The sequence below is a fragment of the Vanellus vanellus genome, assembly GCF_965231255.1.
Source record: "Vanellus vanellus genome assembly, chromosome: 9".
In the NCBI taxonomy this organism is placed as follows: Eukaryota; Metazoa; Chordata; class Aves; order Charadriiformes; family Charadriidae; genus Vanellus; species Vanellus vanellus.
The window spans coordinates 6,894,381-6,912,731 of NC_138914.1; the positions used below are offsets into that span (position 1 = coordinate 6,894,381).

Below are 18,351 nucleotides of genomic sequence, written 5' to 3' on the forward strand. Positions count from 1 at the left end.
ATTGGTGCAAATGATACCATTCTAGCACAATAATCAAATGAGTTTCTCATAAACTCTTCTGTAATCCAATAAAGTAGCAGCCTTTTTTTTAAACCTTTATCAATCTCAATCTGTAATATTTACATACATATCACAGATAGGGGATGAAAGGGAACTGGAATAACTGACGAGCAAACTGAGATAAATGACAAATAACCCATCATTATGGCAAAAACACAAAAGGCAGCATTATGTAGAAACTTTATCGAGTAATTAATGATCTATCTGGGAATAATTACCATGTGACTCACTGCTCCCATTTTCTTAAATGAATTTAAAAGCTATTAAATATCCCCTTAACAATAAACAGCATGTGAGATCCTGCTTTGCCACTTTTGTCCACAAAATTTTATCTTAATCAGTGAATATGGATAGTCTTGAGGAAGAGCGGATGAGCGGATACAGCTGCCAGGCAGTGAAGGATGTGCATGCTTGTAAGAAAAAGGCTGAGATAATGGATAAGAAGATAGAGAGCCTTACATATTAACACTTACTGTTACCGACATTGTATGGATCTAACTAGCTGATTATGTGTGCTTATGGCCAGCACAATCACGCTGCAATTGGCGTTTCCGACACGCTAACACAGCGGGATGTGGAAGAAGGATGTTCCACCACGCGCGCGGGTCCGAGTGAGCACAGAGGTCTAAGTGGGGTTTGACTGGAGAAGATGCTCTACGTGGAGGCAGTGCTGGCTCCATGAAGAGTTTCAGTGTAATGCATGGCATCACGCTCCCTTTTGTGTTAAGAAAAAATAAAAAAAAGAAATGATGATGAGTGTAACATTGACAGAAATCCAAGAGGACCCAAATTAGGAAGAATCTGACCCTGTGAGAGTCACAAGTTCAGCAGGACAGATAGAAAATGCATTTTAATTCCCTTTTCCGAAGCAAAATGATATGACAGTACCCTAGTTTGTGGATAGCGTAGATCTGAGGAGAGTGCTGCAGGTAGGTTCTTACCAAGTACTCTAAAGACTGGATTATCATGAAAGTATTAGCTGCATTAGTTGAAAAATAAACCAATTCAACTACTTTTTTCGAGGTACCCAATGCTATCAGTAGGGGTAGGGATGGAACGAGCCTACCTAACAGACTGAAGTGCTCAGGTTAGGCGGCTCAAGCAAGGAACGTTTTGCTTTTGCAGCTTGGCTTCGGTGGAAGGATACTGCTGAATTGCTTGGGGCAGCGATGGTTACGTGCAAAAAGAGAATTTAAAGCTCCTGGGATTATTAAATTGAACTAAATACATTAACCTTTTCTATTTGACCAAATTAATGCTTTTGTAGCAAGTCCTGTATCAGTTCTACTACTTCATCATGTTTTAGGATGAGATTATTCTGCCTTCATTTTAAGATTCCATCCTATTTATCTGCCCAGACTGTAATCTTTCTGGGCGAAGTCTGGCTCTTATTCTGTGTTTGTAAAGGTATGCATGATACAGTCTGTGTTTCAGCTGCATGCTCTAATCATCCATAAAGAATGTAGCAGTCTAAAAGCGAAGAACACACACACACAAACACAAAAGTCATCCTCATGGAGCAAAACTAACTCTTACAGTACACAGCTGTTTCACTTAACGGCTCCAGCTGTTTTTTTCTAAAGCTAAAATTTGCTTAGAATTCTACAGAAATTTCACTTATGAGCCTATTTTAATGCAATTCACACACAAACGAAACATCCCACAAAAAAATAATTGTATCAAAACATCAGCAACCTTTAAATACTCTATTTCACAAGACACAGCCTTTGCCATTAAATTCTTTTTTTCACCAAAAATACTATATTATGCAAACATGATAAGTATATGAGATGGTTTAGTGTCATTATTGGTGTTCTGTATGAGCGCTAATGACCTTGCATAAAGCAGGCATAAATTATTTTCACATATCATCCCTCGAGTAGCTTTATGAAAATGCATGTAGTGATTGTGTACTTAGCTCTTCAATTAAATGCCAGAGAAAAAGTGACTTTGGTAAGGTTTTGCTACTTGATTTCATGGGATGATCCCATTCCCAAAAGTGATAGTAACCTACTTTTATGCTAAAGGGCAGTGATTTGAAGCAGCATGTTAGAAATCTATAGCTGTTGTATTTAGCATTTAATTTCAACTCAATTAAACTGCAATTTGATTGGGAAGACATTTATTTTAAGTATCAAATGCAAGCATTCAAAGACAACTTTTTCATCACAAAGGAAGAAAAACGAATTCTTTTCATGCAAAATTTTGCATTCTTCTGTATCAAACCACAGGCCACCTTCAGGTTCGACTTTTCAGAGCGCACATGATGAGATATGCAGGAAATACACGAATTAGTTTGATCGTGACAAACTGAAAGAAATGTAGTGCCCATAGACCTATGCCATTTTGGAACTATTCCAAAGCAAACGTATATAATGAGCAAAAGACAGTTTTACATAGTTAAGTACTTGGTATTCTACAAACTAATTATCTGGTCTTATTCTATTAAGTCTGTTTATATTTCAACCCCCGGGTTTCCTTGTTTTTTCCCCGATTCCCCTTCCCAGGTGGGGAGGGGTCATGGGGTGAGAGAATGATTGTCTAAATGACAACAAATTGTTGTGGGTTCCTCAAACCGTAACAGTTTGAGGGAGAGCAGCCCTCCTGTGGAAAGAGCACCTGAGCTGAAGAGGATTGCCCAAGCGGCGTGTGACCTTCCCTCGCTCAAGCTGCTGCTTAGGCGAACGCGCAAGTAAAACCAGTGCTACACACGGACTGGGAATTAGCGTGGGGATGAAAGCAAGGTAGGGCAGCACTTCATTTCAACTTCAGTTAAGAAGGGGCAGCCAAGCTGCAAAAGCCACGCCAGGCGGGGTGAGGAGCAACGCGACCCAACCCTGCTCGCCTTGGCCAAGCCTTCCAGCCTCGAGGGGAAGGCGCTGCTTCCCCAGTGCCCAGCTGGTACAGCGGCTCGCTCCCTTTCCACTGCCAGTTTTCACTGGCGAAGAAATGCATGCTGGATTGCATCTTACGTAAAATAGAAGAGGGATTATTTGATTTTATTTCTCCTTCTCCTGTATTCATGGCTTAGCAATTGTATAGCACAGTGAGCGAGCACCTCCTAAATGCGTGTGCTTTTCTGGGCGTACGGAATAAGACGAGAAGCTTGGAACAGTGTCGCCGTTTCTGCTTTCCCGGCATACAGGGAAAATACGGCTAATTGTTATCTTTGGCCTCCGTGTGACTATATGAAGGCGATGCATATAAAATAGGTGTTGACAGAAAGCTGAAGTGCCCTGCTCTTTTCTTTTTGATCATCTCAACTTTAAATAGCTTTGGCTCTATGTAATTCTTCCTTTCCATTTAATTTGTGGGTTGAAGAAGTGAAAACAACTGTTTCCAGAGATAAAACCAAGGAATTAAAATTATATTGTCCTTTAGTTCCTTGCTCCTGTGCTGGTAAATTAATTCATAAATGGGAATATTAATACTTATGATGAAAATACATCCTATAATTGCCCTGCTTAATAGATAAAGGCCCAAGAGAAAGACAAAGCAAAAAAATGAATTAAAGAAAATTAGTGTTTTCATTTTGGGCATGAAGTTTTGAGTTGCAAATGAAGATAAGAAAACGAACACTATTTCCTGTTTATGTTACCAAGACTCTCATTAAGGTGTCTCCTCTTTGACCTATGTTGTTATGAGAAAGAAACTAAGGCGAGTAAGCTTATACTAATGAGAGGCGAGAATATCCCTGCTTTTTCACAATTAGAACAAATGTATTGGGGAGCCAGATGGGACCTTTAAAATTTTCCACAATTATATGCCTGCCACAGATAATGGCAAAGACCCCCAAAGACCCCACAATGGCTATTTTAAAGCAACATATAAATGAACAGATTAGCAGACTTCTTTTTTTTAGATTAATTTTTCCCCTTTTGGTTGTGTTTTGATGTTCGGCGAGTTCTGGGGAAGAGAGAAGGGTGGGGAAGAGGTGATTTACTGGAATGTTTTCATTTAAAATGACACATTTCATACAGCCTAACTAGAGAAGGCTTTTTACTTGATAAAAGAAGAGCTGAGTGAATTTAAAAAAAAAAAAAAAAAAGCCTATGGTGGTTTTCATAAGCAGCAACTAATTCTGTCGTTTTTATTGAACCAAAGCACCGGTGTCCTTGCTTCTCCCACAACCTCCGGTGTTGCTTCTCTGCTTACAGTCCCCCACTTCCCTCCTGCGCCGTTCGCGTCTCGGAAGGCTCTGGCACGGCAGCTACCCTGAACCATATCATTCGTGGCGTTCAGGTCTGTCCCTGTACCGAGTGCCTTTTGCATGTGTGAATGTGATTTGCTGTGCCTGCTTCTTGCTGATCAACGAATACTCGTTTTTCATCAGAATATACATTTCCTGAATTGGTTTATTTCTGATGTTTCCAGAAAGCCTGAGAAAGAGCGACCAAAAGAGTGCCTGTGCTCAAATACGCCGTTTTAGTTCAGTCACTTCAGAGGGACCTGTTCACGTACGTTAGATATTAGCAATCTCTGAAAATCAGATCCCATCAAGATATCTGAAACTGGACATCACCACGTGAAGTGAAAAGAGAGGTCGATCCCTGCAGAGACCGATTGAGCATCTTTTAATTGTGCAGTCTCCCGCAGTTCAAACACGTAGTGCCACCCCCCCCCCCCCCCCCCCCTCCCAAAGAGCTCACTCAGACTTGTATCGGAGACCCTCTGCCAAGAATAGGTGGGTATTTGAGTGAGTTTGGATAACCGTGAGGAGGAGAAAACCCTATAGAAGCAGTCTATCTCTGTATGAGTACAATAGAAAGTAGGGAAAAGCTGCTTCAAAATTTGAAACCCAGTTGTGCTTTACTTGATTTAAATCTGAAGATAATGCAGGGACCAAATAACCAATAGCAGTCTTAAATCTCTCTGTGGTATATGGACCATGGGTTTACTTAACTGCACGGCCTGCTGAAAACACTCATTCAGGAAAACTTACTTTGGCACTGTAAGCAAAGTCCAATTTATTTTATTTTACCGTGGCATTCAACAAAATTACCAATAAATAAAACAACTGGCAAGGTTTTAATATCCATGAGAGTATCCAGCAGTGCAACAAACAAAACAATCTAGTTATGACTGTTATAAAGTGGGTAATAGACACAGTGGGCCCAATTTTCCAAACTTATTTGAAAATAATTTGAATAAGCCGTGCAGAGCGCTTGCTTTTCACTTGTTCATCTTACTTCCTTCAATGGGGCTCATAATTAATTTAAACTGTATAATTTAAGAACAGTTGTTCCATTGTATAGTCAACTTTGTAGAGTTTTTAAATTATGGGAATGCTTGTTGGAAATAATTATGGAAAAAAATGAAATCGCAATTGTATCTACCTTGGTTGCTTGCATTGAATTTAGCACTGCTTAAGGCACGTCTGCTCTGCGCTCATGGAAATGAGGGATTGCCGGGTGGGCTCGACGGCAGCTCCCCTCCATCCAGGGCAGCAGACCTGACTGCAACACCGAGCGCAGCCCCAGCTCCTGTGGTTGTGGCGAATGGAGTTAAATCCGGTTGGCAGCTGGTCACAAGCGGTGTTCCCCAGGGCTCAGGTTTGGGGCCAGTTCTCTTTAATATCTGTATCGATGACCTGGATTGGGGGATTGAGTGCACCCTCAGTAAGTTTGCAGATGACAAGAGTTGGGCACGAGTGTTGATCTGCTTGAGGGTAGGATGGCTCTACAGAGGGATCTGCACAGGCTGGATCGATGGACTGAGGTCAATAGTATGAGCTTCAACAAGGCCAAGTCCCGGGTCCTGCACTTGGGTCACAACAACCCCATGCAGTGCTACAGGCCTGGGGCAGAGTGGCTGGAAAGCTGCCTGGCAGAAAAGGACCTGAGGGTGCTGGTCGGCAGCTGGCTGAACAGGAGCCAGCAGTGTGCCCAGGTGGCCAAGAAGGCCAACAGCATCCTGGCCTGTGTCAGGAACAGTATGTCCAGCAGGGCTAGAGAAGTGTTTGTCTCACTGTACTTGGCACTGGTGAGGCCCCTCCTCGAGTACTGTGTTCAGTTTTGGGCCCCTCACTACCAGAAAGGCATTGAGGGGCTGGAGCGTGTCCAGAGAAGGGCAGCGGAGCTGGTGAGGGGTCTGGAGCACAGGTCTGATGAGGAGCGGCTGAGGGAACTGGGGGTGTTCAGCCTGGAGAAAAGGAGGCTGAGGGGAGACCTTATTGCTCTCTACAGCTCCCTGAAAGGAGGGGGTAGAGAGGTGGGGGTCAGTCTCTTCTCCCAAGGAACAGGTGATAGGACAAGACAAAATGGCCTGGGGTTGCGACGGGGGAGGTTTAGATTAGATATTAGGAAAAATTTCTTCACCAAAAGGGTTATCAAGCATTGTAACGGGCTGGGCAAGGAAGTGGTGGAATCACCATCCCTGGAGGTATTTAAAAGGTGGGTAGACATGGTGCTGAGGGACATGCTTTAGTGGTGGTTTGGGCAGTGTTAGGTTGATGGTTGGACTCGATTATCTTAAAGGTCCCTTCCAATCTAGACGATTCTACAATTCTGTGATTCACTGGGATGCTCAGTCGGGTAAATTAGCCTACAGTAAGTACCTTGTTGGCAAAGCTAGATTGGTACCTATATGGGTGTACGTCTATACCGACTACCTCGGGACAGTGTATACTGTCCAAAAATGGCATGAGAGCACGCTGGCTTTCGGTGGAGTAGTACTGCTAAGAAATGACATGCCAATAGGCTCTCTTCCCTGCACCCCCATCCTGCCACATTGCCTGTGTAGCCTTCACCCATACATTGGGTTTTTTCCTTCTCTTGTAAGGGATGCTGTTTGCCTGAAACGTAGTGTTCAGGGTGGTAGTCCTCAACGTGAATAAGAGCTGTTTGCACAGGGGTCCATCCTAAGCACTCAACAAACGTAGGGTTTGTCTAAGCTTCAGGAGGATGGGGTATGATTTCAAGGCAATCGAGGTGAAAAGATTACTGCCCGTCAGCTTAGCTGCCTGCCCTGGCCGTGTGCGGGCTGACGGCCCCCCGCAATTACAAGGCAAACCCTGCACCTGTGGCGGAACGGGAGCTTATAGACAAGAAGTTATTGACGGTCAGCTGATGAATGGTAACTCATTAAGCCGTGGTAATATTATTGCTTGCAATGCTCTGTCCATACAGTTAATCAATTTTCTAAGTGAATGAGACTGAATTAAGGCCGCTTTAATTCCAAATGCGTATGTCGACACAAGCATTTAGTGAAGTTTGACTAATCCGTTTAAAACAAAGTTAGATTTGTTTCTCTCAGTAGCCGTACGAAGGTAACTGGGTCAGGTTCAACACAGCTACATCGGGCTTAGTCCCTCAGACAGCCCAACTTAATCCGGTCCTCAGCCGATAGAGGTGGAAATCCCACACCACAAGACAAGGCTACGATGCTGACTGTCTTAGCTCAGTGTCTACTCAGCCGTGATTTGATACGTTACATATGACAAATATTTAGGTACTTTTTATCAAGTGGATGATGAACAGGGCAAATAAAGCACTGAGTGCAGAAAAAGAATACAAGTAATCGTTAATTAAATCAGCTTATACATTCGCTCTTCATGTGTCATCGGCAGCTTACCTCAAGCATGCATGGACAAACAAAACCAAGTTGTGAGAACAAAGCAGATTTGGTTAAGAAATAGAGCTGATACAAATACAGGAAAAAACATATAGAAAAACTTTCAAATAAAAGTTGTTTCTATCCGTACTTCGGCAGGTACATTAGCCATTCGCTCTTCATTCATGACCACTCACAGAAATGTGTGCTGCCTGTCTCATTTTTAACTGCAGAGCAGTGAAAAAATAATAGGGATACCGAGAGTGTTAACACCCTTTGAACTACCACTATGCTTCAGAGTTAACATGCCATTGCGAGGAATTCTGCCATTTCTCATTTCGCTGAAAGCGTATTTCATTTTGGCATGTTTTAGCTACAGCTTGAAGCACCTGCCCTTCAATTCATATGTTGAAGATTTACTTCAAATCCAAAGGGACTGCAGACTTACTTTGTCTTCATGGTAAATGTTTTATTTTTTTTAGTAAAGGGCTGGATGGAAGCACCATGAAAGGGAAATTAAAGAAAAAAAAAAAGAAAAATAAGGTTTAATATAGGTCAATAGTTGTCGTATCAAATAATCCACAGGAAACATGGGAAAAGCAACGCATTGGCATAGCGTGCCACACAAGAAATATCACACTCGGAGACTTGAGAAGACACCCTTGTCTCCTTGAAGTTGATGGGAATTCTGCCATGGACTTGGTGGAGACAGGTTTACACCCACACTATCTTAAAAGTGAATGCTTAGCTGCTGAAGCACATGATGGCAGCTGCCCCAAAAAAACACCAGCTTGCCGAACCACGGAAAACGCTGACTCAGTCCAAAACTTGTTCTTAGCTCAAGGACTGAGTTTTTGGCATGGCTTTGCACCTGCTCTTGTTTTATTTGCCCCAGCCTTACGCAGGGATGGCACAAAGTGAAGTGAGAGAGCTCTTCTAACAAAAACGAAATGGAGATCACAGAATGACAGAATATCCAAGCCATTGAAGAGTGGCAGGACAAGAGATGACTGGAAGCAACAGCTAAAGGAAATAAAGATTTATTTCCTGCCCTGAAATATTCAGAACAAACCCAATCGATTAAACTTTATTTCATCCCATTAAAAGATACATTTTTGAAATGTATCTCCTGTGTTCAAAATGTTTTGTATACAGACTCAATTATTTCTCTCCATCTAGTTTCTTTCTGTAGAAGCAGTTCTGCGACTTCCCCGTATGTTCTGGTAGGCAGAAAAATCTGGTTAGGGATAAATACAGTTTTATTGCACTGACTGTTAAAAGCTCCTCAAAACCTGATGTGACTCAGCCACTGTCCTATGTCTCACCAATAGGTAAATTATCCCCTCAAGTTACATAGTCATTCTGTTGGGTTAATATGGATTTGTGTAACAAAAGTATCGGATTATTTTAAATACTAACCTGCCTCCAAAGCAGTAATTACAGTACAAAAGAAGCAAGCACCTGAGCACAACTGGGCGTCTGTTATCTTTTACTATTCACCCCTATGGCCCCAAATAAACCACCAGCAAAGTCCCTAATTAGTTCTAAGCACGCTGCTGCTTCAACTCATACTAAATCTTTTAGCCCACTCACAACAGACTTGGTGCACCACAGCAGACTTCTTCATACTTGCCTACCCGGGAATAGTTCAGTACAAAAAGACCTGAGTTTTGAAGCCATTCTGGAGCCAAGGAAACAGAGTTTTTGCAATCAAAGAAAGTATTGTCCTGTGCGGACTGCAACGACTCCGGCCGTGGGCAAAAGAAAGGTTTTCCTGCGAGGAATCCGCGAGCAAATGAGATATAGTATGAAAATCTAGTAAGTGCCCTTCACTTCGTTTTCTCTAAAGCAGTCTCCAAAGAACACGTTTCAGGCAACCCTGTCATTGCTCAATGTGCGATGGGCCAAAGGTGAAAGGCTGGTGCTGCCTCTGCCCCCTGGGATTGCCAGCCACTTACACCGACTATTCAAATGACCTCATTAGCTAACAGCCCTACTTCCAAAGATCCTTTCAGGTGCCCACAGAAAGACAATTTCTGTTAGGCTGGCATAATTGCCGTCTGATATTTTTTTCCTTTAAATGAGTTTTGCACAGTTGGCTGAAAGCTTTTCATGCTTACCTGGGGGTAAGAATCCCGAGCACCACAAATTCGGTGGTTTTGCTACCTATTCACGTTTATTATGACTATTACTTACATGAGAAAAGATCACAGAATCACAGAATTATCAGAGTTGGAAGGGACCTCTAGAGATCATCTAGTCCAACTCCCCTGCTAAAGCAGGATTACCTAGAGCACCTGGCACAAAAGATAACTAATTCTAGAAAATACCTGCAATTTATTTGATCCTGTGCATGAAATAAGGCTACACCTAAACTGATACAGCCACGAGAAGGTGTCAGATGTCATGGAAGGAAAAATTTGCTTTAGGGTGATGCATTACTTTTTGGGCAAGGTATTCCAGCTCCTTTCCCTTCTTGCTGTTTTGGGTGCAGAAGAGCTATCCATCTCTGCACCTCGACAGCCCGAGTACATCCCTTTCCCAGGGAAGCCAATGGCATCGATTAAGAAGAGAAGTGCCTCGTTAGCCACCTATCCGTTCTTCGGCAGGGAGAGACTTGACCATGCGTTATATCCTAATCTCTAGCATTACAAACAGGTCCTGCTTTTCCTTGGATTAATGGTTACAGACGCATCGATCTAGATGTGAGAAAGGTCACACTCCCAAAAGCCAGACCCAGAGAAAAATGGAAATGAAACGCCTTTACTCTTCCAACCGTGTGTTACGGCTGCTGAGCCACAAAGCCTCTTTCCAAAACTGTTTGTCTGCATTTAGGACTGAGATGGGGACTTAAAATTTGCCTCAGCTACAATATCCCGGTTCACCATATCCCAGTTTGCAACATCCCAACTTTTACAAGCCTCGCCATCATTACAACAATACCATGTTTTAATCACAGAGAATGTCACCTTCGTATTAAAGCGATCCAGAGAGTTTTCAGTGTGTGTGATTCAAGCAGAGTCCTCTGAGGCTGAAGTACGCCCATGGTATTATTCATTGTTTTATACTGAATGAAGAGAGAAACTAATTCACTGTCCTTTTGTGTAGGGAATAGAATAATGCATGTGATTTTCCACTTTGAAAAGATATTTAATAATCCCATTTAATGTTGAGTTAAACATTTCATTGTTTGCCATGACTAATCCACAGATTTGAAGGGAAAATTCCACTTTAAAGTGTAATAGAGCTTCTCTGTTCCTTCACTTTTGAATTAGTGCTAACACCATTTTGAAAGTAAGTACCAATTTGTGGAGATATTTTGCAGCATGTGTTCTAACGCACTTATCATAAGTACAGTGAAATAGAGGGTGCTCGGGATAACAAATGCAAATTCGGTCAGACTAGAAAAACCAGTGCAATCTTCACTTAGAGAAACCTTCTAATTAAATGAATGAACTTATTCTGAAAGATGTTCAATGAAGGATGCAGAATAGGATTATTCTACTCCATCAAGCACCCTTTTGATGTTTAATGAAACTACAACACCAGGTAAATTATGGTTTTGTGTTCACTGCACACTTTTTAATAAGATTATAAAGAAAAATCCAATATATTACAAGTGGGTCAAATATATTTTTCTATCTGTCTGGAGAGACAACCTCCAGAATGATCCTTTAAAAGTATGTAGCTGACTGCAGAGAGAACATTTAAATAAACACACTGTTATTAAAACATAGAAACCACATAACTGTTGCTATTTACTGACACTTTCAAGCATCAGACTGCTTTTGAATCTGTCATGGCCAGTGAACAGGCTCAAAAAATATGTAAATATTTATGGCTGTACAGTAATGAACTTTAACAACAAATTCTATTGCAGTGTTTTTAAAGAAACACAACTGCCCCAGCCATTTTTGATATTCCCATCATTTTTTTTTTTTTAAATAACACTGTAGGTATCAGTACGAAGGGGAAACAGGCACTCAAGCCTCCCGTGCCATGAAGCATGTGCCACGCTGCACGGGGTCGCAGCCCTGTTAACGTTTCCAAGTAAATGAGGCTTATTATTCAAATACCTCAATTATACCAGCTCTTTGTCAATTTAAAGTAATTGTATATGTCATACCTATATGTATGAGGGTGACACCGGTACAAAAGGGCTTTCTGTTTAACTAACCCTGCTCCCGGTGAGAGCGATGATCAAGCTCCTTTTGACTTCCAGAGGAACCCAGTTAGGCCAGATGAAGCTCCCACCCGGAATCCCCCATGGCACCAAGCCCCCCCCCCCCCCCCCCCCCGCTTCTGTCTCTCCCTTGCTCGCTGAACTGGCCTCCAAGGCCACCCAAACCGCAGAGCTGCTTTGGTTGCATTGCTGTGGTTGCTTCCTTCTCCTGAGCAAAAGTTGCATTGGCCTTTTGGCCCAAATGTGTCAGTACCCACCCTTGGCTTGAAACAAACCTAAAAATGTCATCACCTCTTGTTTTGCCATACCGAGGAACCTGCAGCGCTAGATCCGTGAACCCAGTCAACGTGGGGGGGGGAAGGGCCCATTTCAGTGGTGCCCAGTGATAGACCAAGAGGTAATGGGCACAAACTTGACCACAGGAGGTTCCATCTTAACATGAGGAGGGACTTCTCTCCTGTGGGGGCGGCAGAGCACTGGCAGAGGCTGCCCAGAGAGGGGGGGAGTCTCCCACTCTGGAGCCATTCCAAACCCGCCTGGACGTGTCCTGTGCCACTGCTGGAGGTGCCCCTGCTCTGGCGGGGGGTGGGACTGGGGGAGCTCCAGAGGGCCCTTCCGACCCTGACCAGTCTGGGATTCCGTGATTTATCTGGCACTTCTGCAAGCCAGGCAGTCTGTTTGCAAAACAAAGTCTTTAAATCCTGGCCAAATGGCTAAATCACTCTCCCTCCACTTGTCAATGCCCCTGGTTGTAAGAAGACAAGTTGTCCGGGGAGGGCTGGATGCATGTCTCAGCAGTCTGAATCGGATGGGAACTAATTGGAAACTTCATCAGAGATGAACTAATATCACGGCAGCGGCTTTCAGTCGCTGCGCACCAGAAGTCAAAGGAGGGCCAGATTAAAAAGAACGATTTTAACACTACAGAATTCATGTTGCATTTTCTCCTGAGATGATGGTGTTTGATGGCTCCACTGTGTTACACGCTTCAGGACCTGCTGGGAGTTGTGACTGGAGACAGACAAACTGATGTTCTCAGGCTCAGATTCGTGGAATTTGGGAAGACTTTCAGTTTCACTTGCATCTACATCTTCCCTAGCTAAAATCAAGATTTGTGTGACAGCCATGTGACATAAATCGAGTACATGTATTCAGCAGTTACAATTTTTATAGAAGTTTTTTTTTTTTACTCAGAGACATAGTCGTCAATAGTATTGGTCCCAGTGCTAAAAGCATATATCATACAATGAAACTTGCGCTTCAGGGAAAAGATTAACACTCCTTTTCACTGAATCAACAGGAAAAACATGCTTACCAGGCTTGGAAATCCTGGGTAAGTAATTTTTTTCTAAAAAGAACCTGGTTATGCTTCAGACTCATCTACAGTCCACCCTCCTGACTCTTTGCTGTCACTGCAGGACAGCCTTCGCAGGATGGGGCTTTCTACTCGGCTAACGTAAAGTGGTATTATTGCACTAAGGAATGTGACGTACTGCCGTAATGTCAGAAGGCACAAAATTGCAAATAATTTTAATAATGAAATGGAATACCCTTATTTAAATCCTCATTCAGACTTGATTAAAAGGTAGTCGGTGAGTTTTTGTAGGCTTCGGTTTGGGCACTAAGACCTGTGAAGTCAATGAGATGGAGAAGGCGCTCGAGTGTTTTGTTAATAGGGCCGGATTGAAGGATGCGCTTCTGGAGGTCTGCTGGTGCCTCTGGCTCTCATCAGCAAACCCCGACAGGTTGAGCTCCGGCGGTTGTTCCTACCCCGGCTGTCTGCTCGGTGTTGATGGCGATTGCTGGTGGCCATCCGTCTACCTCACGCTTGTATTTCACACTCAGTGCTTTAGGCTGAACTGCCAGGTTGGGAACTGGGGCACTTGAAGTGCTGACACATGTCCCGTTGTGTCACCCCTTCTAGAGGACGCTGATGCTGGAAGGCAGAGAGGTATTAGGCAAACAGCTGGAGGTGGTCATGTCTTAAGCCACTGCAGCTAAATCTGCCAAATTTCATCTGTCAGAGCACACAGTTTATACATTTAGCTTCATGTCTATGGAACCTTAGGATTACCAAATTACTGCTTTAAATACAATGCATTAGCCTGGATGAGATCAATTAAAGAAAAATGCAAGTAACAAGTGGGACATCTGAGTGCTTCAATGAAAAACACATTGTTAACACAATTTAGAGAAAACACAGGATGCCTAAACTTTGCACATAATTTAATAATATTCTCCAGGAGAACAACAACAACAAAAAAAAGATGTTATCTGCTTGCTCGATAAATGCTTCAAACTTACAGAGGTCTGATTTTCATCTGTTTTAAGTCAGAGTGACTTCACTTAAGTCAGAGGAGCCATAGAAGGCAACAGCAGATGAAGAGCTGGCCTTAGTTTGCTATTCACTAATCTTCAGGGAAATCATAAGATTACGGACAGAATACTTTCTTTCTCCAAGACAAGGAAATATAATATCCCTAGAGTACCTCTTATCTACCCTCAAATCCAATCTGGAAAGTCTTTCCTCTTTTCTAAGCTTTTTGTAGAGTTTCTGTTCTATAAACGTAGCCTTCCCAAGTTTATTGGCATTTTTAATGTGTTAAAGCTGTCGTCCCATTTTTGGCCACAGCTCCCTCTTTTCCCGATTCCTCTCAAAAACTTGAAACCTGTTCTTTTCCTGCTCCTTTCGCTCTTCAGAGAAGTCCCTTCCCCTCTTTTCTTTTGTGAACGGGAATATGTGCCCTAGTTACAGTTCCCCTCGAGTCTCTCCATTGTGTTCCAGCCTTTGACCTGCTCAGGGCAACGTGTCCGTGGTTGTGTCCACACGTGGGACGGAGCAAACCAGCGTGCGTGAGTCGAGATCTCAACATTGTTTGCATCATGGTAATACGCATCACCATCACACCTAATATGTATTGTAAAAGTAAACTGGATTACAGATAAACTTAGATGCAGGAACGGAACTACATGTTCTTCTGATGTTTACAGTACTGTAGTGCCATCTAGCGAAATATCTACAGTAAACATGCTACTATGTGAGTAAAGTCCATTTTTGCATTAACGAAACAAATTTAAATACAATACTGAGTGTATATACTGCTGTTCTCTACGAGTGTGCAAAATTCCATACAAATAGTGATCAGATAAAATAAAAATTTTAACTAATGTAGTCTCTTAAAAGCGCCCCAAAGCGTTGCGTTTCTGGGGCACTCGGGTTGCACGTGATTTAACAGCCCATTGCCCGTATAAAACTTGATTCTGAAATCTTTGATAAAGCCGTTCCAAGTAGAAACAAAGGAGCTTTAGTTAATGGTACCCAGTTTGTAGACTAAACACATAACTTGTATAATCGGTCTCAAAAAGATGTTTACACTGTTTGCCACATTTGCAAAGGAATGTCTAAGGGCCTGTTATTTACCTAGGGTATTTTCTTGAGATCTTAAATCCCGCACAGCTTCTTATTCGGAGCAGATGCTCCAAACTGCCTTAGAAAAGCAGCTCAAGACCCAATGGCTTCCAATGGGACATTTCACATTTAACCCTTCCCTGTCCCCCCAGGTCGGAGACGGCGTTTCTTTCTTTAGGGCTTCACCCCCTCGGGGGGACCGGCGCTTTGGGCACTGAAGAGTTGTTATAACCCCAGTTATAACTGTTGTTATAATTGTTATAATCCCCCAGTGGGGATTTTGCAGGAGTCTTGTGAATAATCTGCCTGGATAAATATGCGTACAAATGACATCACTATCCATTAATCAGTTTAAGGGAGAAATGGAAAAACATCGTGCACCCGGTCCCGTTTGATTACGGATATCATCAGTCTCAAGTACAAATAGTTTATAAGAAGTCAGTGAAATGATACAGGCGTTGTTTCTAAAACTCTATCATTGCGTCATCTTAAAACTCCCGTAGAAAACATCACATGATCAAAAGTGCTTTCTTTGATCTTCTCTGTTTCCACCGCACCTCTGCTATTACTGCTTTCTATGAAGCTGTAAAAAAGTCCACCCGGGCTTACGAACCAGCTCTAGTGTGCGAGGGGCTGTCGCTCGTGGAGACAGCCTCTGCCCCAAGGATTGCAAATGAAGGATTGGATCCAGAATCAGTTAATGAACGTCTTTTCACTCATCCCAGTGAGGGCTGGAGCAGGTCTAACAGCAAAGATGTTGTCTATTAAGTTGAATTTTCTTTTGAATGACGTTTTGGAACTGTTAGCATAGTTCACATTTCAGTTTCCATTGTCTGCAACCATATGAACTTAATATTTTACAACAGTTTTACGTACAGATTGGAAATCTGATTTCAGTTACTCCTACTGCTGCTTTATTTCATTTAAGGAAATTGGTATTAAATTGTTGGATATATTTACGTGTCCACATTTGTTACTGCTTTAGCCTGCCTGAAGTACCCTGCAAACTACAATACTTCATTCTCACCATTAATTAAAACTCTTACAAGGTTAACACACCCAGGAAGGAGGATTGGGGAGCAAGCGTTGTGTAACAGATGAACTCATATAAAATCTAAATGTGATTTAATTAGCTGATAATGGATCATTAATTACAAAGCTAGTGAAATGAAACACATTGTTGTGGGAACACATAATGGAACTATTGAGAAAGAATAGATTTGTTTTTACTAAGTACTTGTCTGCTAAGAAAACCACCTGTGCAAATAACTGCCTCAAATCAGATGACAAGCAGATTTTTTATTGCACAAGAAAGATTTTTGGTTTCCGTGACAACGCACCTCGGTCAAAACAGCAAATTGTATATTTTTCTGCAATAAACATTTCATTTACTCTAACAGGTTTAACATCCAGGTTTATAATGTGTCTAAAATATATTTATTAGCTAGCGATTATTTAATACAGCAGCTTCTGCCCAGAAACTGCTGTCCAGTGACCAGGGATTCAGCTAGAAGTGCATGGGATCTATCCTAAGCCTTTTGGCATTTTAAACAAATGCTGTAATGCTGTTTGGCTCACAGTAACCTACTGTGAGCTCTGGGGAGAACTAAGCAAACAGCTTAAATGTTATACGAAAGTTTTTATTTAATTGAATTCAAGCATTTATAAAATTATATTAAATTAGGTCACATTCATAGGTTATCCCGTATTTAACATTTTCGCCAGTAATTGCCTGTACATCTAATTTAAAAATTTAATGACATTATTTAAGAAAAAGGTTTTCTTGATCTGAGGGCAAATACGCTTTATTTATAGGCCCTTTCTCAGACCGAGAATGGAAAGTACAAATGTGTTACTCATTAAGCCCCACGTTGTTACGTGGTTGGATGACTAAATCACTGCTTCCCCAGGGTGCCTGCGCCAAAAAGCGCTGGAGTCAGCGAAAATAGAAAAATAGGTGTTCTCATTTCCAGTGTTCCGAATCAAAAAAACAATTAGTAAATCTCTGAAATAATGAGGGGCTTTATTCACCAGAGCCGCCTGGAAGCACCTCTGAACTCCAGCTCCGACCACTTGCCCGAGACCTGATGGAATTACAACTCAGCCAGAGAAACGAGGCAGTGGTCACAGCTCAGCCCCACTGCGTGGTGCCTCTGTAGCAGGACCAAGCCCAAGATGGTCAACCCTCTGTTGACTTGACAAAACCTTGACTGATGCGCCACTGTCTTCCTGCCTTCTGGGCTGGGCTCTTTTGATTCTGTGCAAGTGGTGAGTTCGCATGGGCTCGCAGCCACGGCTCGCTCTTGGAGGACCCTCCTGGCACCTCCTCGCTGCTCCCCACAGCACGGCAGCCCTGCCTCTGAGCAGAGCACGGGAAAGCACTTGGCACAAAAGCCAAGGGACACGCCACGTGCTGGAGCATACCTTTGCATTAGGTGTGACATTTTGCCTTATGGTAGATAAAATACTTCTCTCCTGGAAATGCTCCGCTTCCCGCAAGGAGGAGGATGATGTTGGAGCCTCCTCAGTGTCCCACAAACGCTTCCAGATCCCTTTTAGCCTGACTTCACAGGGAAACGCAGCTTGTCCGAATGTGCTCTCTCCAGTCCCCTCCCAGTAACTTTTGAACTTGTTGGCTAATTTTTGCCAGCCTTGACAGATGGTGGGAAGCCGAGAAGAGAGCCCAGCTGTCCTGAGGGCTGGCAGGGGGCAGGGGAGGGCAGGAGCCAGGCGGCCGCGGAGCACGTGTGCTGCCCTGGGCAAGCCACAGCGCATTTGAGTATCCCTCGGTGGATGGGTCACAGGGACACAAGGGAAGGCGGAGGCTCATGCCGGAGAGGGAAACAAAGGATTTTGGAAAATCCTTTAGGAAAAAAGGGCTTTAATTTACAGAATATGGTTTGATTGGCTTTTCTGGCCACGGAACAACTTTTTTCTTTAATGTCATCAGCCCAGGCTACATGGTAGAACACACCCGGTTCTACCTAGTGTGCTCATAGCGGCATTGTTGGCATCCATAATCAGAGACCACATCTTGGAAACAGTATTTCTTTCACAAAGATTTTCTTCTCTTGTTTCGGTCTGAGCCGTGTTCAACAAAGGGGTAAGACAGTGAGAGGTGCTGCAGTTCCAGCCTTGGTCTGGAGCT

At 42.9% G+C, this 18,351-nt stretch overlaps 1 long non-coding RNA gene across 1 annotated transcript in view; it reads right to left on the reverse strand.

Moving 5' to 3' along the window:
* Nucleotides 1-567: 567 nt before the first annotated feature.
* The window catches only part of LOC309675262, an 85,161-nt gene continuing 67,377 nt past the window's right edge, over nucleotides 568-18,351 (reverse strand). The window contains exon 4 of the long non-coding RNA XR_014269477.1: nucleotides 568-775. This is a non-coding gene — a long non-coding RNA (uncharacterized lncRNA). The remainder of the gene's footprint in view (nucleotides 776-18,351) is intronic.